Source organism: Phyllobates terribilis, unplaced genomic scaffold (assembly GCF_046119375.1).
Source record: "Phyllobates terribilis strain yellow unplaced genomic scaffold, ASM4611937v1 Scaffold_10__3_contigs__length_209671492, whole genome shotgun sequence".
In the NCBI taxonomy this organism is placed as follows: domain Eukaryota; kingdom Metazoa; phylum Chordata; class Amphibia; order Anura; family Dendrobatidae; genus Phyllobates; species Phyllobates terribilis.
The window spans coordinates 7,218,073-7,244,619 of NW_027362770.1; positions in this window are offsets into that span (position 1 = coordinate 7,218,073).

Consider the following 26,547-nt stretch of genomic DNA (forward strand, 5'->3'; position numbering starts at 1 on the left):
CAGAGCGATTCGCCCAATGAGTCCTTGATATTTAGTCGTTTTCAGCCAATTTTCTGGATTTTTTAAAATTTCACTTTTTTGTGAAAATATCCACTAAATGAGGGAATAATATGTGTGAGGGTACCCCAGGAGAGTTCCAAATGTGTGTGGGTAGAATATATATCCCACGGGGGTAAAATTGAAAAAAGTTGAAAAAAATTTTTTTTGGACTTAGTCATTTTTCTAGCGTTTATCAGACTTTCAGATAGGGGAAATGTCAGTGAGCATTCCGATTTCAGTTCCAGACTGATTCACCCAATGAGTCCTTCATATTTAGTCGTTTTCAGCCAATTTTTTGAATTTTTGAAAATTTCACTTTTTTGTCAAAATATCCACTAAATGAGGGAATAATATGTGTGAGGGTACCCCAGGAGAGTTCCAAATGTGTGTGGGTAGAATATATATCCCACGGGGGTAAAATTGAAAAAAGTTGAAAAAAATTTTTTTTGGACTTAGTCATTTTTCTAGCGTTTATCAGACTTTCAGATAGGGGAAATGTCAGTGAGCATTCCGATTTCAGTTCCAGACTGATTCACCCAATGAGTCCTTGATATTTAGTCGTTTTCAGCCAATTTTTTGGATTTTTGAAAATTTCACTTTTTTGTCAAAATATCCACTAAATGAGGGAATAATATGTGTGAGGGTACCCCAGGAGAGTTCCAAATGTGTGTGGGTAGAATATATATCCCACGGGGGTAAAATTGAAAAAAGTTGAAAAAAAATTTTTTTGGACTTAGTCATTTTTCTGGCGTTTATCAGACTTTCAGATAGGTGAAATGTCAGTGAGCATTACGATTTCAGTTCCAGAGTGATTCACCCAATGAGTCCTTGATATTTAGTCGTTTTCAGCCAATTTTTTGAATTTTTGAAAATTTCACTTTTTTGTCAAAATATCCACTAAATGAGGGAATAATATGTGTGAGGGTACCCCAGGAGAGTTCCAAATGTGTGTGGGTAGAATATATATCCCACGGGGGTAAAATTGAAAAAAGTTGAAAAAAATTTTTTTTGGACTTAGTCATTTTTCTGGCGTTTATCAGACTTTCAGATAGGGGAAATGTCAGTGAGCATTCCGATTTCAGTTCCAGAGCGATTCGCCCAATGAGTCCTTGATATTTAGTCGTTTTCAGCCAATTTTCTGGATTTTTTAAAATTTCACTTTTTTGTGAAAATATCCACTAAATGAGGGAATAATATGTGTGAGGGTACCCCAGGAGAGTTCCAAATGTGTGTGGGTAGAATATATATCACACGGGGGTAAAATTGAAAAAAAGTTGAAAAAATTTTTTTTTGGACTTAGTCATTTTTCTGGCGTTTATCAGACTTTCAGATAGGGGAAATGTCATTGAGCATTACGATTTCAGTTCTAGAGTGATTCACCCAATGAGTCCTTGATATTTAGTCGTTTTCAGCCAATTTTTTGGATTTTTGAAAATTTCACTTTTTTGTGAAGATATCCACTAAATGAGGGAATAATATGTGTGAGGGTACCCCAGGAGAGTTCCAAATGTGTGTGGGTAGAATATATATCCCACGGGGGTAAAATTGAAAAAAGTTTAAAAAAATTCTTTTTTGGACTTAGTCATTTTTCTGGCGTTTATCAGACTTTCAGATAGGGCAAATGTCAGTGAGCTTTCCGATTTCAGTTCCAGACTGATTCACCCTATGAGTCCTTGATATTTAGTCGTTTTCAGCCAATTTTCTGGATTTTTGAAAATGTCACTTTTTTGTGAAAATATCCACTAAATGAGGGAATAATATGTGTGAGGGTACCCCAGGAGAGTTCCAAATGTGTGTGGGTAGAATATATATCCCATGGGGGTAAAATTGAAAAAAGTTAAAAAAAAGATTTTTTTTTGGACTTAGTCATTTTTCTGGCGTTTATCAGACTTTCAGATAGGGCAAATGTCAGTGAGCGTTTCGATTTCAGTTCCAGAGCGATTCGCCCAATGAGTCCTTGATATTTAGTCGTTTTCAGAAAATTTTTTGGATTTTTGAAAATTTCACTTTTTTGTGAAAATATCCACTAAATGAGGGAATAATATGTGTGAGGGTACCCCAGGAGAGTTCCAAATGTGTGTGGGTAGAATATATATCCCACGGGGGTAAAATTTAAAAAAGTTGAAAAAAATTCTTTTTTGGACTTAGTCATTTTTCTGGCGTTTATCAGACTTTCAGATAGGGGAAATGTCAGTGAGCATTCCGATTTCAGTTCCAGAGCGATTCGCCCAATGAGTCCTTGATATTTAGTCGTTTTCAGCCAATTTTCTGGATTTTTAAAAATTTCACTTTTTTGTGAAAATATCCACTAAATGAGGGAATAATATGTGTGAGGGTACCCCAGGAGAGTTCCAAATGTGTGTGGGTAGAATATATATCACACGGGGGTAAAATTGAAAAAAAGTTGAAAAAATTTTTTTTTGGACTTAGTCATTTTTCTGGCGTTTATCAGACTTTCAGATAGGGAAAATGTCAGTGAGCATTCCGATTTCAGTTCCAGAGCGATTCGCCCAATGAGTCCTTGATATTTAGTCGTTTTCAGCCAATTTTCTGGATTTTTTAAAATTTCACTTTTTTGTGAAAATATCCACTAAATGAGGGAATAATATGTGTGAGGGTACCCCAGGAGAGTTCCAAATGTGTGTGGGTAGAATATATATCCCACGGGGGTAAAATTGAAAAAAGTTGAAAAAAATTTTTTTTGGACTTAGTCATTTTTCTAGCGTTTATCAGACTTTCAGATAGGGGAAATGTCAGTGAGCATTCCGATTTCAGTTCCAGACTGATTCACCCAATGAGTCCTTCATATTTAGTCGTTTTCAGCCAATTTTTTGAATTTTTGAAAATTTCACTTTTTTGTCAAAATATCCACTAAATGAGGGAATAATATGTGTGAGGGTACCCCAGGAGAGTTCCAAATGTGTGTGGGTAGAATATGTATCCCACGGGGGTAAAATTGAAAAAAGTTGAAAAAAATTTTTTTGGGACTTAGTCATTTTTCTAGCGTTTATCAGACTTTCAGATAGGGGAAATGTCAGTGAGCATTCCGATTTCAGTTCCAGACTGATTCACCCAATGAGTCCTTGATATTTAGTCGTTTTCAGCCAATTTTTTGGATTTTTGAAAATTTCACTTTTTTGTCAAAATATCCACTAAATGAGGGAATAATATGTGTGAGGGTACCCCAGGAGAGTTCCAAATGTGTGTGGGTAGAATATATATCCCACGGGGGTAAAATTGAAAAAAGTTGAAAAAAAATTTTTTTGGACTTAGTCATTTTTCTGGCGTTTATCAGACTTTCAGATAGGTGAAATGTCAGTGAGCATTACGATTTCAGTTCCAGAGTGATTCACCCAATGAGTCCTTGATATTTAGTCGTTTTCAGCCAATTTTTTGAATTTTTGAAAATTTCACTTTTTTGTCAAAATATCCACTAAATGAGGGAATAATATGTGTGAGGGTACCCCAGGAGAGTTCCAAATGTGTGTGGGTAGAATATATATCCCACGGGGGTAAAATTGAAAAAAGTTGAAAAAAATTTTTTTTGGACTTAGTCATTTTTCTGGCGTTTATCAGACTTTCAGATAGGGGAAATGTCAGTGAGCATTCCGATTTCAGTTCCAGAGCGATTCGCCCAATGAGTCCTTGATATTTAGTCGTTTTCAGCCAATTTTCTGGATTTTTTAAAATTTCACTTTTTTGTGAAAATATCCACTAAATGAGGGAATAATATGTGTGAGGGTACCCCAGGAGAGTTCCAAATGTGTGTGGGTAGAATATATATCACACGGGGGTAAAATTGAAAAAAAGTTGAAAAAATTTTTTTTTGGACTTAGTCATTTTTCTGGCGTTTATCAGACTTTCAGATAGGGAAAATGTCAGTGAGCATTCCGATTTCAGTTCCAGAGCGATTCGCCCAATGAGTCCTTGATATTTAGTCGTTTTCAGCCAATTTTCTGGATTTTTGAAAATTTCACTTTTTTGTGAAAATATCCACTAAATGAGGGAATAATATGTGTGAGGGTACCCCAGGAGAGTTCCAAATGTGTGTGGGTAGAATATATATCCCATTGGGGTAAAATTGAAAAAAGTTGAAAAAATTTTTTTTTGGACTTAGTCATTTTTCCAGCGTTTATCAGACTTTCAGTTAGGGGAAATGTCAGTGAGCATTCCGATTTCAGTTCCAGACTTGTTCACCCAATGAGTCCTTGATATTTAGTCGTTTTCAGCCAATTTTTTGGATTTTTGAAAATTTCACTTTTTTGTGAAAATATCCACTAAATGAGGGAATATGTGTGAGGGTACCCCAGGAGAGTTCCAAATGTGTGTGGGTAGAATATATATCCCACGGGGGTAAAATTGAAAAAAGTTTAAAAAAATTCTTTTTTGGACTTAGTCATTTTTCTGGCGTTTATCAGACTTTCAGATAGGTGAAATGTCAGTGAGCATTACGATTTCAGTTCCAGAGTGATTCACCCAATGAGTCCTTGATATTTAGTCGTTTTCAGAAAATTTTTTGGATTTTTGAAAATTTCACTTTTTTGTGAAAATATCCACTAAATGAGGGAATAATATGTGTGAGGGTACCCCAGGAGAGTTCCAAATGTGTGTGGGTAGAATATATATCCCACGGGGGTAAAATTTAAAAAAGTTGAAAAAAATTCTTTTTTGGACTTAGTCATTTTTCTGGCGTTTATCAGACTTTCAGATAGGGGAAATGTCAGTGAGCATTCCGATTTCAGTTCCAGAGCGATTCGCCCAATGAGTCCTTGATATTTAGTCGTTTTCAGCCAATTTTCTGGATTTTTAAAAATTTCACTTTTTTGTGAAAATATCCACTAAATGAGGGAATAATATGTGTGAGGGTACCCCAGGAGAGTTCCAAATGTGTGTGGGTAGAATATATATCACACGGGGGTAAAATTGAAAAAAAGTTGAAAAAATTTTTTTTTGGACTTAGTCATTTTTCTGGCGTTTATCAGACTTTCAGATAGGGAAAATGTCAGTGAGCATTCCGATTTCAGTTCCAGAGCGATTCGCCCAATGAGTCCTTGATATTTAGTCGTTTTCAGCCAATTTTCTGGATTTTTTAAAATTTCACTTTTTTGTGAAAATATCCACTAAATGAGGGAATAATATGTGTGAGGGTACCCCAGGAGAGTTCCAAATGTGTGTGGGTAGAATATATATCCCACGGGGGTAAAATTGAAAAAAGTTGAAAAAAATTTTTTTTGGACTTAGTCATTTTTCTAGCGTTTATCAGACTTTCAGATAGGGGAAATGTCAGTGAGCATTCCGATTTCAGTTCCAGACTGATTCACCCAATGAGTCCTTCATATTTAGTCGTTTTCAGCCAATTTTTTGAATTTTTGAAAATTTCACTTTTTTGTCAAAATATCCACTAAATGAGGGAATAATATGTGTGAGGGTACCCCAGGAGAGTTCCAAATGTGTGTGGGTAGAATATGTATCCCACGGGGGTAAAATTGAAAAAAGTTGAAAAAAATTTTTTTGGGACTTAGTCATTTTTCTAGCGTTTATCAGACTTTCAGATAGGGGAAATGTCAGTGAGCATTCCGATTTCAGTTCCAGACTGATTCACCCAATGAGTCCTTGATATTTAGTCGTTTTCAGCCAATTTTTTGGATTTTTGAAAATTTCACTTTTTTGTCAAAATATCCACTAAATGAGGGAATAATATGTGTGAGGGTACCCCAGGAGAGTTCCAAATGTGTGTGGGTAGAATATATATCCCACGGGGGTAAAATTGAAAAAAGTTGAAAAAAAATTTTTTTGGACTTAGTCATTTTTCTGGCGTTTATCAGACTTTCAGATAGGTGAAATGTCAGTGAGCATTACGATTTCAGTTCCAGAGTGATTCACCCAATGAGTCCTTGATATTTAGTCGTTTTCAGCCAATTTTTTGAATTTTTGAAAATTTCACTTTTTTGTCAAAATATCCACTAAATGAGGGAATAATATGTGTGAGGGTACCCCAGGAGAGTTCCAAATGTGTGTGGGTAGAATATATATCCCACGGGGGTAAAATTGAAAAAAGTTGAAAAAAATTTTTTTTGGACTTAGTCATTTTTCTGGCGTTTATCAGACTTTCAGATAGGGGAAATGTCAGTGAGCATTCCGATTTCAGTTCCAGAGCGATTCGCCCAATGAGTCCTTGATATTTAGTCGTTTTCAGCCAATTTTCTGGATTTTTTAAAATTTCACTTTTTTGTGAAAATATCCACTAAATGAGGGAATAATATGTGTGAGGGTACCCCAGGAGAGTTCCAAATGTGTGTGGGTAGAATATATATCACACGGGGGTAAAATTGAAAAAAAGTTGAAAAAATTTTTTTTTGGACTTAGTCATTTTTCTGGCGTTTATCAGACTTTCAGATAGGGAAAATGTCAGTGAGCATTCCGATTTCAGTTCCAGAGCGATTCGCCCAATGAGTCCTTGATATTTAGTCGTTTTCAGCCAATTTTCTGGATTTTTGAAAATTTCACTTTTTTGTGAAAATATCCACTAAATGAGGGAATAATATGTGTGAGGGTACCCCAGGAGAGTTCCAAATGTGTGTGGGTAGAATATATATCCCATTGGGGTAAAATTGAAAAAAGTTGAAAAAATTTTTTTTTGGACTTAGTCATTTTTCCAGCGTTTATCAGACTTTCAGTTAGGGGAAATGTCAGTGAGCATTCCGATTTCAGTTCCAGACTTGTTCACCCAATGAGTCCTTGATATTTAGTCGTTTTCAGCCAATTTTTTGGATTTTTGAAAATTTCACTTTTTTGTGAAAATATCCACTAAATGAGGGAATATGTGTGAGGGTACCCCAGGAGAGTTCCAAATGTGTGTGGGTAGAATATATATCCCACGGGGGTAAAATTGAAAAAAGTTTAAAAAAATTCTTTTTTGGACTTAGTCATTTTTCTGGCGTTTATCAGACTTTCAGATAGGTGAAATGTCAGTGAGCATTACGATTTCAGTTCCAGAGTGATTCACCCAATGAGTCCTTGATATTTAGTCGTTTTCAGCCAATTTTTTGAATTTTTGAAAATTTCACTTTTTTGTCAAAATATCCACTAAATGAGGGAATAATATGTGTGAGGGTACCCCAGGAGAGTTCCAAATGTGTGTGGGTAGAATATATATCCCACGGGGGTAAAATTGAAAAAAGTTGAAAAAAATTTTTTTTGGACTTAGTCATTTTTCTGGCGTTTATCAGACTTTCAGATAGGGGAAATGTCAGTGAGCATTCCGATTTCAGTTCCAGAGCGATTCGCCCAATGAGTCCTTGATATTTAGTCGTTTTCAGCCAATTTTCTGGATTTTTTAAAATTTCACTTTTTTGTGAAAATATCCACTAAATATGGGAATAATATGTGTGAGGGTACCCCAGGAGAGTTCCAAATGTGTGTGGGTAGAATATATATCACACGGGGGTAAAATTGAAAAAAAGTTGAAAAAATTTTTTTTTGGACTTAGTCATTTTTCTGGCGTTTATCAGACTTTCAGATAGGGAAAATGTCAGTGAGCATTCCGATTTCAGTTCCAGAGCGATTCGCCCAATGAGTCCTTGATATTTAGTCGTTTTCAGCCAATTTTCTGGATTTTTTAAAATTTCACTTTTTTGTGAAAATATCCACTAAATGAGGGAATAATATGTGTGAGGGTACCCCAGGAGAGTTCCAAATGTGTGTGGGTAGAATATATATCCCATTGGGGTAAAATTGAAAAAAGTTGAAAAAATTTTTTTTTGGACTTAGTCATTTTTCCAGCGTTTATCAGACTTTCAGTTAGGGGAAATGTCAGTGAGCATTCCGATTTCAGTTCCAGACTTGTTCACCCAATGAGTCCTTGATATTTAGTCGTTTTCAGCCAATTTTTTGGATTTTTGAAAATTTCACTTTTTTGTGAAAATATCCACTAAATGAGGGAATATGTGTGAGGGTACCCCAGGAGAGTTCCAAATGTGTGTGGGTAGAATATATATCCCACGGGGGTAAAATTGAAAAAAGTTTAAAAAAATTCTTTTTTGGACTTAGTCATTTTTCTGGCGTTTATCAGACTTTCAGATAGGGCAAATGTCAGTGAGCGTTCCGATTTCAGTTCCAGACTGATTCACCCAATGAGTCCTTGATATTTAGTCGTTTTCAGCCAATTTTTTGAATTTTTGAAAATTTCACTTTTTTGTCAAAATATCCACTAAATGAGGGAATAATATGTGTGAGGGTACCCCAGGAGAGTTCCAAATGTGTGTGGGTAGAATATATATCCCACGGGGGTAAAATTGAAAAAAGCTGAAAAAAATTTTTTTTGGACTTAGTCATTTTTCTAGCGTTTATCAGACTTTCAGATAGGGGAAATGTCAGTGAGCATTCCGATTTCAGTTCCAGACTGATTCACCCAATGAGTCCTTGATATTTAGTCGTTTTCAGCCAATTTTTTGGATTTTTGAAAATTTCACTTTTTTGTCAAAATATCCACTAAATGAGGGAATAATATGTGTGAGGGTACCCCAGGAGAGTTCCAAATGTGTGTGGGTAGAATATATATCCCACTTGGGTAAAATTGAAAAAAGTTGAAAAAAAATTTTTTTGGACTTAGTCATTTTTCTGGCGTTTATCAGACTTTCAGATAGGTGAAATGTCAGTGAGCATTACGATTTCAGTTCCAGAGTGATTCACCCAATGAGTCCTTGATATTTAGTCGTTTTCAGCCAATTTTTTGAATTTTTGAAAATTTCACTTTTTTGTCAAAATATCCACTAAATGAGGGAATAATATGTGTGAGGGTACCCCAGGAGAGTTCCAAATGTGTGTGGGTAGAATATATATCCCACGGGGGTAAAATTGAAAAAAGTTGAAAAAAATTTTTTTTGGACTTAGTCATTTTTCTAGCGTTTATCAGACTTTCAGATAGGGGAAATGTCAGTGAGCATTCCGATTTCAGTTCCAGACTGATTCACCCAATGAGTCCTTGATATTTAGTCGTTTTCAGCCAATTTTTTGGATTTTTGAAAATTTCACTTTTTTGTCAAAATATCCACTAAATGAGGGAATAATATGTGTGAGGGTACCCCAGGAGAGTTCCAAATGTGTGTGGGTAGAATATATATCCCACGGGGGTAAAATTGAAAAAAGTTGAAAAAAAATTTTTTTGGACTTAGTCATTTTTCTGGCGTTTATCAGACTTTCAGATAGGTGAAATGTCAGTGAGCATTACGATTTCAGTTCCAGAGTGATTCACCCAATGAGTCCTTGATATTTAGTCGTTTTCAGCCAATTTTTTGGATTTTTGAAAATTTCACTTTTTTGTGAAAATATGCACTAAATGAGGGAATAATATGTGTGAGGGTACCCCAGGAGAGTTCCAAATGTGTGTGGGTAGAATATATATCCCACGGGGGTAAAATTGAAAAAAGTTGAAAAAAATTTTTTTTTGGATTTAGTCATTTTTCCAGCGTTTATCAGACTTTCAGTTAGGGGAAATGTCAGTGAGCGTTTCGATTTCAGTTCCAGAGCGATTCGCCCAATGAGTCCTTGATATTTAGTAGTTTTCAGCCAATTTTCTGGATTTTTGAAAATTTCACTTTTTTGTGAAAATATCCACTAAATGAGGGAATAATATGTGTGAGGGTACCCCAGGAGAGTTCCAAATGTGTGTGGGTAGAATATATATCCCACGGGGGTAAAATTGAAAAAAGTTGAAAAAAAATTTTTTTTGGACTTAGTCATTTTTCCAGCGTTTATCAGACTTTCAGTTAGGGGAAATGTCAGTGAGCGTTTCGATTTCAGTTCCAGAGCGATTCGCCCAATGAGTCCTTGATATTTAGTCGTTTTCAGCCAATTTTTTGGATTTTTGAAAATTTCACTTTTTTGTGAAAATATCCACTAAATGAGGGAATAATATGTGTGAGGGTACCCCAGGAGAGTTCCAAATGTGTGTGGGTAGAATATATATCCCACGGGGGTAAAATTGAAAAAAGTTGAAAAAAAATTCTTTTTTGTACTTAGTCATTTTTCTGGCGTTTATCAGACTTTCAGATAGGGGAAATGTCAGTGAGCATTCCGATTTCAGTTCCAGAGCGATTCGCCCAATGAGTCCTTGATATTTAGTCGTTTTCAGCCAATTTTCTGGATTTTTTAAAATTTCACTTTTTTGTGAAAATATCCACTAAATGAGGGAATAATATGTGTGAGGGTACCCCAGGAGAGTTCCAAATGTGTGTGGGTAGAATATATATCCCACGGGGGTAAAATTGAAAAAAGTTGAAAAAAAATTTTTTTGGACTTAGTCATTTTTCTGGCGTTTATCAGACTTTCAGATAGGTGAAATGTCAGTGAGCATTAAGATTTCAGTTCCAGAGTCATTCACCCAATGAGTCCTTGATATTTAGTCGTTTTCAGCCAATTTTTTGGATTTTTGAAAATTTCACTTTTTTGTCAAAATATCCACTAAATGAGGGAATAATATGTGTGAGGGTACCCCAGGAGAGTTCCAAATGTGTGTGGGTAGAATATATATCCCACGTGGGTAAAATTGAAAAAAGTTGAAAAAAAATTTTTTTGGACTTAGTCATTTTTCTGGCGTTTATCAGACTTTCAGATAGGTGAAATGTCAGTGAGCATTACGATTTCAGTTCCAGAGTGATTCACCCAATGAGTCCTTGATATTTAGTCGTTTTCAGCCAATTTTTTGAATTTTTGAAAATTTCACTTTTTTGTCAAAATATCCACTAAATGAGGGAATAATATGTGTGAGGGTACCCCAGGAGAGTTCCAAATGTGTGTGGGTAGAATATATATCCCACGGGGGTAAAATTGAAAAAAGTTGAAAAAAATTTTTTTTGGACTTAGTCATTTTTCTAGCGTTTATCAGACTTTCAGATAGGGGAAATGTCAGTGAGCATTCCGATTTCAGTTCCAGACTGATTCACCCAATGAGTCCTTGATATTTAGTCGTTTTCAGCCAATTTTTTGGATTTTTGAAAATTTCACTTTTTTGTCAAAATATCCACTAAATGAGGGAATAATATGTGTGAGGGTACCCCAGGAGAGTTCCAAATGTGTGTGGGTAGAATATATATCCCACGGGGGTAAAATTGAAAAAAGTTGAAAAAAAATTTTTTTGGACTTAGTCATTTTTCTGGCGTTTATCAGACTTTCAGATAGGTGAAATGTCAGTGAGCATTACGATTTCAGTTCCAGAGTGATTCACCCAATGAGTCCTTGATATTTAGTAGTTTTCAGCCAATTTTCTGGATTTTTGAAAATTTCACTTTTTTGTGAAAATATCCACTAAATGAGGGAATAATATGTGTGAGGGTACCCCAGGAGAGTTCCAAATGTGTGTGGGTAGAATATATATCCCACGGGGGTAAAATTGAAAAAAGTTGAAAAAAAATTTTTTTTGGACTTAGTCATTTTTCCAGCGTTTATCAGACTTTCAGTTAGGGGAAATGTCAGTGAGCGTTTCGATTTCAGTTCCAGAGCGATTCGCCCAATGAGTCCTTGATATTTAGTCGTTTTCAGCCAATTTTTTGGATTTTTGAAAATTTCACTTTTTTGTGAAAATATCCACTAAATGAGGGAATAATATGTGTGAGGGTACCCCAGGAGAGTTCCAAATGTGTGTGGGTAGAATATATATCCCACGGGGGTAAAATTGAAAAAAGTTGAAAAAAAATTCTTTTTTGTACTTAGTCATTTTTCTGGCGTTTATCAGACTTTCAGATAGGGGAAATGTCAGTGAGCATTCCGATTTCAGTTCCAGAGCGATTCGCCCAATGAGTCCTTGATATTTAGTCGTTTTCAGCCAATTTTCTGGATTTTTTAAAATTTCACTTTTTTGTGAAAATATCCACTAAATGAGGGAATAATATGTGTGAGGGTACCCCAGGAGAGTTCCAAATGTGTGTGGGTAGAATATATATCCCACTTGGGTAAAATTGAAAAAAGTTGAAAAAAAATTTTTTTGGACTTAGTCATTTTTCTGGCGTTTATCAGACTTTCAGATAGGGGAAATGTCAGTGAGCATTCCGATTTCAGTTCCAGAGCGATTCGCCCAATGAGTCCTTGATATTTAGTCGTTTTCAGCCAATTTTTTGGATTTTTGAAAATTTCACTTTTTTGTCAAAATATCCACTAAATGAGGGAATAATATGTGTGAGGGTACCCCAGGAGAGTTCCAAATGTGTGTGGGTAGAATATATATCCCACTTGGGTAAAATTGAAAAAAGTTGAAAAAAAATTTTTTTGGACTTAGTCATTTTTCTGGCGTTTATCAGACTTTCAGATAGGTGAAATGTCAGTGAGCATTACGATTTCAGTTCCAGAGTGATTCACCCAATGAGTCCTTGATATTTAGTCGTTTTCAGCCAATTTTTTGAATTTTTGAAAATTTCACTTTTTTGTCAAAATATCCACTAAATGAGGGAATAATATGTGTGAGGGTACCCCAGGAGAGTTCCAAATGTGTGTGGGTAGAATATATATCCCACGGGGGTAAAATTGAAAAAAGTTGAAAAAAATTTTTTTTGGACTTAGTCATTTTTCTAGCGTTTATCAGACTTTCAGATAGGGGAAATGTCAGTGAGCATTCCGATTTCAGTTCCAGACTGATTCACCCAATGAGTCCTTGATATTTAGTCGTTTTCAGCCAATTTTTTGGATTTTTGAAAATTTCACTTTTTTGTCAAAATATCCACTAAATGAGGGAATAATATGTGTGAGGGTACCCCAGGAGAGTTCCAAATGTGTGTGGGTAGAATATATATCCCACGGGGGTAAAATTGAAAAAAGTTGAAAAAAAATTTTTTTGGACTTAGTCATTTTTCTGGCGTTTATCAGACTTTCAGATAGGTGAAATGTCAGTGAGCATTACGATTTCAGTTCCAGAGTGATTCACCCAATGAGTCCTTGATATTTAGTCGTTTTCAGCCAATTTTTTGGATTTTTGAAAATTTCACTTTTTTGTGAAAATATGCACTAAATGAGGGAATAATATGTGTGAGGGTACCCCAGGAGAGTTCCAAATGTGTGTGGGTAGAATATATATCCCACGGGGGTAAAATTGAAAAAAGTTGAAAAAAATTTTTTTTTGGATTTAGTCATTTTTCCAGCGTTTATCAGACTTTCAGTTAGGGGAAATGTCAGTGAGCGTTTCGATTTCAGTTCCAGAGCGATTCGCCCAATGAGTCCTTGATATTTAGTAGTTTTCAGCCAATTTTCTGGATTTTTGAAAATTTCACTTTTTTGTGAAAATATCCACTAAATGAGGGAATAATATGTGTGAGGGTACCCCAGGAGAGTTCCAAATGTGTGTGGGTAGAATATATATCCCACGGGGGTAAAATTGAAAAAAGTTGAAAAAAAATTTTTTTTGGACTTAGTCATTTTTCCAGCGTTTATCAGACTTTCAGTTAGGGGAAATGTCAGTGAGCGTTTCGATTTCAGTTCCAGAGCGATTCGCCCAATGAGTCCTTGATATTTAGTCGTTTTCAGCCAATTTTTTGGATTTTTGAAAATTTCACTTTTTTGTGAAAATATCCACTAAATGAGGGAATAATATGTGTGAGGGTACCCCAGGAGAGTTCCAAATGTGTGTGGGTAGAATATATATCCCACGGGGGTAAAATTGAAAAAAGTTGAAAAAAAATTCTTTTTTGTACTTAGTCATTTTTCTGGCGTTTATCAGACTTTCAGATAGGGGAAATGTCAGTGAGCATTCCGATTTCAGTTCCAGAGCGATTCGCCCAATGAGTCCTTGATATTTAGTCGTTTTCAGCCAATTTTCTGGATTTTTTAAAATTTCACTTTTTTGTGAAAATATCCACTAAATGAGGGAATAATATGTGTGAGGGTACCCCAGGAGAGTTCCAAATGTGTGTGGGTAGAATATATATCCCACGGGGGTAAAATTGAAAAAAGTTGAAAAAAAATTTTTTTGGACTTAGTCATTTTTCTGGCGTTTATCAGACTTTCAGATAGGTGAAATGTCAGTGAGCATTAAGATTTCAGTTCCAGAGTCATTCACCCAATGAGTCCTTGATATTTAGTCGTTTTCAGCCAATTTTTTGGATTTTTGAAAATTTCACTTTTTTGTCAAAATATCCACTAAATGAGGGAATAATATGTGTGAGGGTACCCCAGGAGAGTTCCAAATGTGTGTGGGTAGAATATATATCCCACGTGGGTAAAATTGAAAAAAGTTGAAAAAAAATTTTTTTGGACTTAGTCATTTTTCTGGCGTTTATCAGACTTTCAGATAGGTGAAATGTCAGTGAGCATTACGATTTCAGTTCCAGAGTGATTCACCCAATGAGTCCTTGATATTTAGTCGTTTTCAGCCAATTTTTTGAATTTTTGAAAATTTCACTTTTTTGTCAAAATATCCACTAAATGAGGGAATAATATGTGTGAGGGTACCCCAGGAGAGTTCCAAATGTGTGTGGGTAGAATATATATCCCACGGGGGTAAAATTGAAAAAAGTTGAAAAAAATTTTTTTTGGACTTAGTCATTTTTCTAGCGTTTATCAGACTTTCAGATAGGGGAAATGTCAGTGAGCATTCCGATTTCAGTTCCAGACTGATTCACCCAATGAGTCCTTGATATTTAGTCGTTTTCAGCCAATTTTTTGGATTTTTGAAAATTTCACTTTTTTGTCAAAATATCCACTAAATGAGGGAATAATATGTGTGAGGGTACCCCAGGAGAGTTCCAAATGTGTGTGGGTAGAATATATATCCCACGGGGGTAAAATTGAAAAAAGTTGAAAAAAAATTTTTTTGGACTTAGTCATTTTTCTGGCGTTTATCAGACTTTCAGATAGGTGAAATGTCAGTGAGCATTACGATTTCAGTTCCAGAGTGATTCACCCAATGAGTCCTTGATATTTAGTCGTTTTCAGCCAATTTTTTGGATTTTTGAAAATTTCACTTTTTTGTGAAAATATGCACTAAATGAGGGAATAATATGTGTGAGGGTACCCCAGGAGAGTTCCAAATGTGTGTGGGTAGAATATATATCCCACGGGGGTAAAATTGAAAAAAGTTGAAAAAAATTTTTTTTTGGATTTAGTCATTTTTCCAGCGTTTATCAGACTTTCAGTTAGGGGAAATGTCAGTGAGCGTTTCGATTTCAGTTCCAGAGCGATTCGCCCAATGAGTCCTTGATATTTAGTAGTTTTCAGCCAATTTTCTGGATTTTTGAAAATTTCACTTTTTTGTGAAAATATCCACTAAATGAGGGAATAATATGTGTGAGGGTACCCCAGGAGAGTTCCAAATGTGTGTGGGTAGAATATATATCCCACGGGGGTAAAATTGAAAAAAGTTGAAAAAAAATTTTTTTTGGACTTAGTCATTTTTCCAGCGTTTATCAGACTTTCAGTTAGGGGAAATGTCAGTGAGCGTTTCGATTTCAGTTCCAGAGCGATTCGCCCAATGAGTCCTTGATATTTAGTCGTTTTCAGCCAATTTTTTGGATTTTTGAAAATTTCACTTTTTTGTGAAAATATCCACTAAATGAGGGAATAATATGTGTGAGGGTACCCCAGGAGAGTTCCAAATGTGTGTGGGTAGAATATATATCCCACGGGGGTAAAATTGAAAAAAGTTGAAAAAAAATTCTTTTTTGTACTTAGTCATTTTTCTGGCGTTTATCAGACTTTCAGATAGGGGAAATGTCAGTGAGCATTCCGATTTCAGTTCCAGAGCGATTCGCCCAATGAGTCCTTGATATTTAGTCGTTTTCAGCCAATTTTCTGGATTTTTTAAAATTTCACTTTTTTGTGAAAATATCCACTAAATGAGGGAATAATATGTGTGAGGGTACCCCAGGAGAGTTCCAAATGTGTGTGGGTAGAATATATATCCCACGGGGGTAAAATTGAAAAAAGTTGAAAAAAAATTTTTTTGGACTTAGTCATTTTTCTGGCGTTTATCAGACTTTCAGATAGGTGAAATGTCAGTGAGCATTAAGATTTCAGTTCCAGAGTCATTCACCCAATGAGTCCTTGATATTTAGTCGTTTTCAGCCAATTTTTTGGATTTTTGAAAATTTCACTTTTTTGTGAAAATATCCACTAAATGAGGGAATAATATGTGTGAGGGTACCCCAGGAGAGTTCCAAATGTGTGTGGGTAGAATATATATCCCACGGGGGTAAAATTGAAAAAAGTTTAAAAAAATTCTTTTTTGGACTTAGTCATTTTTCTAGCGTTTATCAGACTTTCAGATAGGGGAAATGTCAGTGAGCATTCCGATTTCAGTTCCAGACTGATTCACCCAATGAGTCCTTGATATTTAGTCGTTTTCAGCCAATTTTTTGGATTTTTGAAAATTTCACTTTTTTGTCAAAATATCCACTAAATGAGGGAATAATATGTGTGAGGGTACCCCAGGAGAGTTCCAAATGTGTGTGGGTAGAATATATATCCCACGGGGGTAAAATTGAAAAAAGTTGAAAAAAAATTTTTTTGGACTTAGTCATTTTTCTGGCGTTTATCAGACTTTCAGATAGGTGAAATGTCAGTGAGCATTACGATTTCAGTTCCAGAGTGATTCACCCAATGAGTCCTTGATATTTAGTCGTTTTCAGCCAATTTTTTGGATTTTTGAAAATTTCACTTTTTTGTGAAAATATGCACTAAATGAGGGAATAATATGTGTGAGGGTACCCCAGGAGAGTTCCAAATGTGTGTGGGTAGAATATATATCCCACGGGGGTAAAATTGAAAAAAGTTGAAAAAAATTTTTTTTTGGATTTAGTCATTTTTCCAGCGTTTATCAGACTTTCAGTTAGGGGAAATGTCAGTGAGCGTTTCGATTTCAGTTCCAGAGCGATTCGCCCAATGAGTCCTTGATATTTAGTAGTTTTCAGCCAATTTTCTGGATTTTTGAAAATTTCACTTTTTTGTGAAAATATCCACTAAATGAGGGAATAATATGTGTGAGGGTACCCCAGGAGAGTTCCAAATGTGTGTGGGTAGAATATATATCCCACGGGGGTAAAATTGAAAAAAGTTGAAAAAAAATTTTTTTTGGACTTTGTCATTTTTCCAGCGTTTATCAGACTTTCAGTTAGGGGAAATGTCAGTGAGCGTTTCGATTTCAGTTCCAGAGCGATTCGCCCAATGAGTCCTTGATATTTAGTCGTTTTCAGCCAATTTTTTGGATTTTTGAAAATTTCACTTTTTTGTGAAAATATCCACTAAATGAGGGAATAATATGTGTGAGGGTACCCCAGGAGAGTTCCAAATGTGTGTGGGTAGAATATATATCCCACGGGGGTAAAATTGAAAAAAGTTGAAAAAAAATTCTTTTTTGTACTTAGTCATTTTTCTGGCGTTTATCAGACTTTCAGATAGGGGAAATGTCAGTGAGCATTCCGATTTCAGTTCCAGAGCGATTCGCCCAATGAGTCCTTGATATTTAGTCGTTTTCAGCCAATTTTCTGGATTTTTTAAAATTTCACTTTTTTGTGAAAATATCCACTAAATGAGGGAATAATATGTGTGAGGGTACCCCAGGAGAGTTCCAAATGTGTGTGGGTAGAATATATATCCCACGGGGGTAAAATTGAAAAAAGTTGAAAAAAAATTTTTTTGGACTTAGTCATTTTTCTGGCGTTTATCAGACTTTCAGATAGGTGAAATGTCAGTGAGCATTAAGATTTCAGTTCCAGAGTCATTCACCCAATGAGTCCTTGATATTTAGTCGTTTTCAGCCAATTTTTTGGATTTTTGAAAATTTCACTTTTTTGTGAAAATATCCACTAAATGAGGGAATAATATGTGTGAGGGTACCCCAGGAGAGTTCCAAATGTGTGTGGGTAGAATATATATCCCACGGGGGTAAAATTGAAAAAAGTTTAAAAAAATTCTTTTTTGGACTTAGTCATTTTTCTGGCGTTTATCAGACTTTCAGATAGGGCAAATGTCAGTGAGCGTTCCGATTTCAGTTCCAGAGCGATTCGCCCAATGAGTCCTTGATATTTAGTCGTTTTCAGCCAATTTTTTGGATTTTTGAAAATTTCACTTTTTTGTGAAAATATCCACTAAATGAGGGAATAATATGTGTGAGGGTACCCCAGGAGAGTTCCAAATGTGTGTGGGTAGAATATATATCCCACGGGGGTAAAATTGAAAAAAGTTGAAAAAAATTTTTTTTGGACTTAGTCATTTTTCTAGCGTTTATCAGACTTTCAGATAGGGGAAATGTCAGTGAGCATTCCGATTTCAGTTCCAGACTGATTCACCCAATGAGTCCTTGATATTTAGTCGTTTTCAGCCAATTTTTTGAATTTTTGAAAATTTCACTTTTTTGTCAAAATATCCACTAAATGAGGGAATAATATGTGTGAGGGTACCCCAGGAGAGTTCCAAATGTGTGTGGGTAGAATATATATCCCACGGGGTAAAATTGAAAAAAGTTTTAAAAAATTCTTTTTTGGACTTAGTCATTTTTCTGGCGTTTATCAGACTTTCAGATAGGGCAAATGTCAGTGAGCGTTCCGATTTCAGTTCCAGAGCGATTCGCCCAATGAGTCCTTGATATTTAGTCGTTTTCAGCCAATTTTTTGGATTTTTGAAAATTTCACTTTTTTGTGAAAATATCCACTAAATGAGGGAATAATATGTGTGAGGGTACCCCAGGAGAGTTCCAAATGTGTGTGGGTAGAATATATATCCCACGGGGGTAAAATTGAAAAAAGTTGAAAAAAATTTTTTTTGGACTTAGTCATTTTTCTAGCGTTTATCAGACTTTCAGATAGGGGAAATGTCAGTGAGCATTCAGATTTCAGTTCCAGACTGATTCACCCAATGAGTCCTTGATATTTAGTCGTTTTCAGCCAATTTTTTGGATTTTTGAAAATTTCACTTTTTTGTCAAAATATCCACTAAATGAGGGAATAGTATGTGTGGGGGTACCCCAGGAGAGTTCCAAATGTGTGTGGGTAGAATATATATCCCACGGGGGTAAAATTGAAAAAAGTTGAAAAAAAATTTTTTTGGACTTAGTCATTTTTCTGGCGTTTATCAGACTTTCAGATAGGTGAAATGTCAGTGAGCATTACGATTTCAGTTCCAGAGTGATTCACCCAATGAGTCCTTGATATTTAGTTGTTTTCAGCCAATCTTTTGGATTTTTGAAAATTTCACTTTTTTGTGAAAATATGCACTAAATGAGGGAATAATATGTGTGAGGGTACCCCAGGAGAGTTCCAAATGTGTGTGGGTAGAATATATATCCCACGGGGGTAAAATTGAAAAAAGTTGAAAAAAAATTCTTTTTTGTACTTAGTCATTTTTCTGGCGTTTATCAGACTTTCAGATAGGGGAAATGTCAGTGAGCATTCCGATTTCAGTTCCAGAGCGATTCGCCCAATGAGTCCTTGATATTTAGTCGTTTTCAGCCAATTTTCTGGATTTTTTAAAATTTCACTTTTTTGTGAAAATATCCACTAAATGAGGGAATAATATGTGTGAGGGTACCCCAGGAGAGTTCCAAATGTGTGTGGGTAGAATATATATCCCACGGGGGTAAAATTGAAAAAAGTTGAAAAAAAATTTTTTTGGACTTAGTCATTTTTCTGGCGTTTATCAGACTTTCAGATAGGTGAAATGTCAGTGAGCATTAAGATTTCAGTTCCAGAGTCATTCACCCAATGAGTCCTTGATATTTAGTCGTTTTCAGCCAATTTTTTGGATTTTTGAAAATTTCACTTTTTTGTGAAAATATCCACTAAATGAGGGAATAATATGTGTGAGGGTACCCCAGGAGAGTTCCAAATGTGTGTGGGTAGAATATATATCCCACGGGGGTAAAATTGAAAAAAGTTTAAAAAAATTCTTTTTTGGACTTAGTCATTTTTCTGGCGTTTATCAGACTTTCAGATAGGGCAAATGTCAGTGAGCGTTCCGATTTCAGTTCCAGAGCGATTCGCCCAATGAGTCCTTGATATTTAGTCGTTTTCAGCCAATTTTTTGGATTTTTGAAAATTTCACTTTTTTGTGAAAATATCCACTAAATGAGGGAATAATATGTGTGAGGGTACCCCAGGAGAGTTCCAAATGTGTGTGGGTAGAATATATATCCCACGGGGGTAAAATTGAAAAAAGTTGAAAAAAATTTTTTTTGGACTTAGTCATTTTTCTAGCGTTTATCAGACTTTCAGATAGGGGAAATGTCAGTGAGCATTCCGATTTCAGTTCCAGACTGATTCACCCAATGAGTCCTTGATATTTAGTCGTTTTCAGCCAATTTTTTGAATTTTTGAAAATTTCACTTTTTTGTCAAAATATCCACTAAATGAGGGAATAATATGTGTGAGGGTACCCCAGGAGAGTTCCAAATGTGTGTGGGTAGAATATATATCCCACGGGGTAAAATTGAAAAAAGTTTTAAAAAATTCTTTTTTGGACTTAGTCATTTTTCTGGCGTTTATCAGACTTTCAGATAGGGCAAATGTCAGTGAGCGTTCCGATTTCAGTTCCAGAGCGATTCGCCCAATGAGTCCTTGATATTTAGTCGTTTTCAGCCAATTTTTTGGATTTTTGAAAATTTCACTTTTTTGTGAAAATATCCACTAAATGAGGGAATAATATGTGTGAGGGTACCCCAGGAGAGTTCCAAATGTGTGTGGGTAGAATATATATCCCACGGGGGTAAAATTGAAAAAAGTTGAAAAAAATTTTTTTTGGACTTAGTCATTTTTCTAGCGTTTATCAGACTTTCAGATAGGGGAAATGTCAGTGAGCATTCAGATTTCAGTTCCAGACTGATTCACCCAATGAGTCCTTGATATTTAGTCGTTTTCAGCCAATTTTTTGGATTTTTGAAAATTTCACTTTTTTGTCAAAATATCCACTAAATGAGGGAATAGTATGTGTGGGGGTACCCCAGGAGAGTTCCAAATGTGTGTGGGTAGAATATATATCCCACGGGGGTAAAATTGAAAAAAGTTGAAAAAAAATTTTTTTGGACTTAGTCATTTTTCTGGCGTTTATCAGACTTTCAGATAGGTGAAATGTCAGTGAGCATTACGATTTCAGTTCCAGAGTGATTCACCCAATGAGTCCTTGATATTTAGTTGTTTTCAGCCAATCTTTTGGATTTTTGAAAATTTCACTTTTTTGTGAAAATATGCACTAAATGAGGGAATAATATGTGTGAGGGTACCCCAGGAGAGTTCCAAATGTGTGTGGGTAGAATATATATCCCACGGGGGTAAAATTGAAAAAAGTTGAAAAAAAATTTTTTTGGACTTAGTCATTTTTCTGGCGTTTATCAGACTTTCAGATAGGTGAAATGTCAGTGAGCATTACCATTTCAGTTCCAGAGTGATTCACCCAATGAGTCCTTGATATTTAGTCGTTTTCAGCCAATTTTTTGGATTTTTGAAAATTTCACTTTTTTGTGAAAATATCCACTAAATGAGGGAATAATATGTGTGAGGGTACCCCAGGAGAGTTCCAAATGTGTGTGGGTAGAATATATATCCCACGGGGGTAAAATTGAAAAAAGTTGAAAAAAAATTTTTTTGGACTTAGTCATTTTTCCGGCGTTTATCAGACATTCAGATAGGTGAAATGTCAGTGAGCATTACGATTTCAGTTCCAGAGTCATTCACCCAATGAGTCCTTGTTATTTAGTCGTTTTCAGCCAATCTTTTGGATTTTTGAAAATTTCACTTTTTTGTGAAAATATGCACTAAATGAGGGAATAATATGTGTGAGGGTACCCCAGGAGAGTTCCAAATGTGTGTGGGTAGAATATATATCCCACGGGGGTAAAATTGAAAAAAGTTTTAAAAAATTCTTTTTTGGACTTAGTCATTTTTGTGGCGTTTATCAGACTTTCAGATAGGGCAAATGTCAGTGAGTGTTCCGATTTCAGTTCCAGAGCGATTCGCCCAATGAGTCCATGATATTTAGTCGTTTTCAGCCAATTTTTTGGATTTTTGAAAATTTCACTTTTTTGTGAAAATATCCACTAAATGAGGGAATAATATGTGTGAGGGTACCCCAGGAGAGTTCCAAATGTGTGTGGGTAGAATATATATCCCACGGGGGTAAAATTGAAAAAAGTTGAAAAAAAATTTTTTTGGACTTAGTCATTTTTCTGGCGTTTATCAGACTTTCAGATAGGTGAAATGTCAGTGAGCATTACGATTTCAGTTCCAGAGTGATTCACCCAATGAGTCCTTGATATTTAGTCGTTTTCAGCCAATTTTTTGGATTTTTGAAAATTTCACTTTTTTGTGAAAATATGCACTAAATGAGGGAATAATATGTGTGAGGGTACCCCAGGAGAGTTCCAAATGTGTGTGGGTAGAATATATATCCCACGGGGTAAAATTGAAAAAAGTTTTAAAAAATTCTTTTTTGGACTTAGTCATTTTTCTGGCGTTTATCAGACTTTCTGATAGGGGAAATGTCAGTGAGCATTCCGATTTCAGTACCAGAGTGATTCACCCAATGAGTCCTTGATATTTAGTCGTTTTCAGCCAATCTTTGGGATTTTTGAAAATTTCACTTTTTTGCGAAAATATCCACTAAATGAGGGAATAATATGTGTGAGGGTACCCCAGGAGAGTTCCAAATGTGTGTGGGTAGAATATATATCCCACGGGGGTAAAATTGAAAAAAGTTTAAAAAAATTCTTTTTTGGACTTAGTCATTTTTCTGGCGTTTATCAGACTTTCAGATAGGGCAAATGTCAGTGAGAGTTCCGATTTCAGTTCCAGAGCGATTCGCCCAATGAGTCCTTGATATTTAGTCGTTTTCAGCCAATTTTTTGGATTTTTGAAAATTTCACTTTTTTGTGAAAATATCCACTAAATGAGGGAATAATATGTGTGAGGGTACCCCAGGAGAGTTCCAAATGTGTGTGGGTAGAATATATATCCCACGGGGGTAAAATTGAAAAAAGTTGAAAAAAATTTTTTTTGGACTTAGTCATTTTTCTAGCGTTTATCAGACTTTCAGATAGGGGAAATGTCAGTGAGCATTCAGATTTCAGTTCCAGACTGATTCACCCAATGAGTCCTTGATATTTAGTCGTTTTCAGCCAATTTTTTGGATTTTTGAAAATTTCACTTTTTTGTCAAAATATCCACTAAATGAGGGAATAATATGTGTGGGGGTACCCCAGAAGAGTTCCAAATGTGTGTGGGTAGAATATATATCCCACGGGGGTAAAATTGAAAAAAGTTGAAAAAAAATTTTTTTGGACTTAGTCATTTTTCTGGCGTTTATCAGACTTTCAGATAGGTGAAATGTCAGTGAGCATTACGATTTCAGTTCCAGAGTGATTCACCCAATGAGTCCTTGATATTTAGTTGTTTTCAGCCAATCTTTTGGATTTTTGAAAATTTCACTTTTTTGTGAAAATATGCACTAAATGAGGGAATAATATGAGTGAGGGTACCCCAGGAGAGTTCCAAATGTGTGTGGGTAGAATATATATCCCACGGGGGTAAAATTGAAAAAAGTTGAAAAAAAATTTTTTTGGACTTAGTCATTTTTCTGGCGTTTATCAGACTTTCAGATAGGTGAAATGTCAGTGAGCATTACGATTTCAGTTCCAGAGTGATTCACCCAATGAGTCCTTGATATTTAGTCGTTTTCAGCCAATCTTTTGGATTTTTGAAAATTTCACTTTTTTGCGAAAATATCCACTAAATGAGGGAATAATATGTGTGAGGGTACCCCAGGAGAGTTCCAAATGTGTGTGGGTAGAATATATATCCCACGGGGGTAAAATTGAAAAAAGTTTAAAAAAATTCTTTTTTGGACTTAGTCATTTTTCTGGCGTTTATCAGACTTTCAGATAGGGCAAATGTCAGTGAGCGTTCCGATTTCAGTTCCAGAGCGATTCGCCCAATGAGTCCTTGATATTTAGTCGTTTTCAGCCAATTTTTTGGATTTTTGAAAATTTCACTTTTTTGTGAAAATATCCACTAAATGAGGGAATAATATGTGTGAGGGTACCCCAGGAGAGTTCCAAATGTGTGTGGGTAGAATATATATCCCACGGGGGTAAAATTGAAAAAAGTTGAAAAAAATTTTTTTGGGACTTAGTCATTTTTCTAGCGTTTATCAGACTTTCAGATAGGGGAAATGTCAGTGAGCATTCAGATTTCAGTTCCAGACTGATTCACCCAATGAGTCCTTGATATTTAGTCGTTTTCAGCCAATTTTTTGGATTTTTGAAAATTTCACTTTTTTGTCAAAATATCCACTAAATGAGGGAATAATATGTGTGGGGGTACCCCAGGAGAGTTCCAAATGTGTGTGGGTAGAATATATATCCCACGGGGGTAAAATTGAAAAAAGTTGAAAAAAAATTTTTTTGGACTTACTCATTTTTCTGGCGTTTATCAGACTTTCAGATAGGTGAAATGTCAGTGAGCATTACGATTTCAGTTCCAGAGTGATTCACCCAATGAGTCCTTGATATTTAGTTGTTTTCAGCCAATCTTTTGGATTTTTGAAAATTTCACTTTTTTGTGAAAATATGCACTAAATGAGGGAATAATATGAGTGAGGGTACCCCAGGAGAGTTCCAAATGTGTGTGGGTAGAATATATATCCCACGGGGGTAAAATTGAAAAAAGTTGAAAAAAAATTTTTTTGGACTTAGTCATTTTTCTGGCGTTTATCAGACTTTCAGATAGGTGAAATGTCAGTGAGCATTACGATTTCAGTTCCAGAGTGATTCACCCAATGAGTCCTTGATATTTAGTCGTTTTCAGCCAATTTTTTGGATTTTTGAAAATTTCACTTTTTTGTGAAAATATGCACTAAATGAGGGAATAATATGTGTGAGGGTACCCCAGGAGAGTTCCAAATGTGTGTGGGTAGAATATATATCCCACGGGGGTAAAATTGAAAAAAGTTGAAAAAAATTTTTTTTTGGATTTAGTCATTTTTCCAGCGTTTATCAGACTTTCAGTTAGGGGAAATGTCAGTGAGCGTTTCGATTTCAGTTCCAGAGCGATTCGCCCAATGAGTCCTTGATATTTAGTAGTTTTCAGCCAATTTTCTGGATTTTTGAAAATTTCACTTTTTTGTGAAAATATCCACTAAATGAGGGAATAATATGTGTGAGGGTACCCCAGGAGAGTTCCAAATGTGTGGGTAGAATATATATCCCACGGGGGTAAAATTGAAAAAAGTTGAAAAAAAATTTTTTTTGGACTTAGTCATTTTTCCAGCGTTTATCAGACTTTCAGTTAGGGGAAATGTCAGTGAGCGTTTCGATTTCAGTTCCAGAGCGATTCGCCCAATGAGTCCTTGATATTTAGTCGTTTTCAGCCAATTTTTTGGATTTTTGAAAATTTCACTTTTTTGTGAAAATATCCACTAAATGAGGGAATAATATGTGTGAGGGTACCCCAGGAGAGTTCCAAATGTGTGTGGGTAGAATATATATCCCACGGGGGTAAAATTGAAAAAAGTTGAAAAAAAATTCTTTTTTGTACTTAGTCATTTTTCTGGCGTTTATCAGACTTTCAGATAGGGGAAATGTCAGTGAGCATTCCGATTTCAGTTCCAGAGCGATTCGCCCAATGAGTCCTTGATATTTAGTCGTTTTCAGCCAATTTTCTGGATTTTTTAAAATTTCACTTTTTTGTGAAAATATCCACTAAATGAGGGAATAATATGTGTGAGGGTACCCCAGGAGAGTTCCAAATGTGTGTGGGTAGAATATATATCCCACGGGGGTAAAATTGAAAAAAGTTGAAAAAAAATTTTTTTGGACTTAGTCATTTTTCTGGCGTTTATCAGACTTTCAGATAGGTGAAATGTCAGTGAGCATTAAGATTTCAGTTCCAGAGTCATTCACCCAATGAGTCCTTGATATTTAGTCGTTTTCAGCCAATTTTTTGGATTTTTGAAAATTTCACTTTTTTGTGAAAATATCCACTAAATGAGGGAATAATATGTGTGAGGGTACCCCAGGAGAGTTCCAAATGTGTGTGGGTAGAATATATATCCCACGGGGGTAAAATTGAAAAAAGTTTAAAAAAATTCTTTTTTGGACTTAGTCATTTTTCTGGCGTTTATCAGACTTTCAGATAGGGCAAATGTCAGTGAGCGTTCCGATTTCAGTTCCAGAGCGATTCGCCCAATGAGTCCTTGATATTTAGTCGTTTTCAGCCAATTTTTTGGATTTTTGAAAATTTCACTTTTTTGTGAAAATATCCACTAAATGAGGGAATAATATGTGTGAGGGTACCCCAGGAGAGTTCCAAATGTGTGTGGGTAGAATATATATCCCACGGGGGTAAAATTGAAAAAAGTTGAAAAAAATTTTTTTTGGACTTAGTCATTTTTCTAGCGTTTATCAGACTTTCAGATAGGGGAAATGTCAGTGAGCATTCCGATTTCAGTTCCAGACTGATTCACCCAATGAGTCCTTGATATTTAGTCGTTTTCAGCCAATTTTTTGAATTTTTGAAAATTTCACTTTTTTGTCAAAATATCCACTAA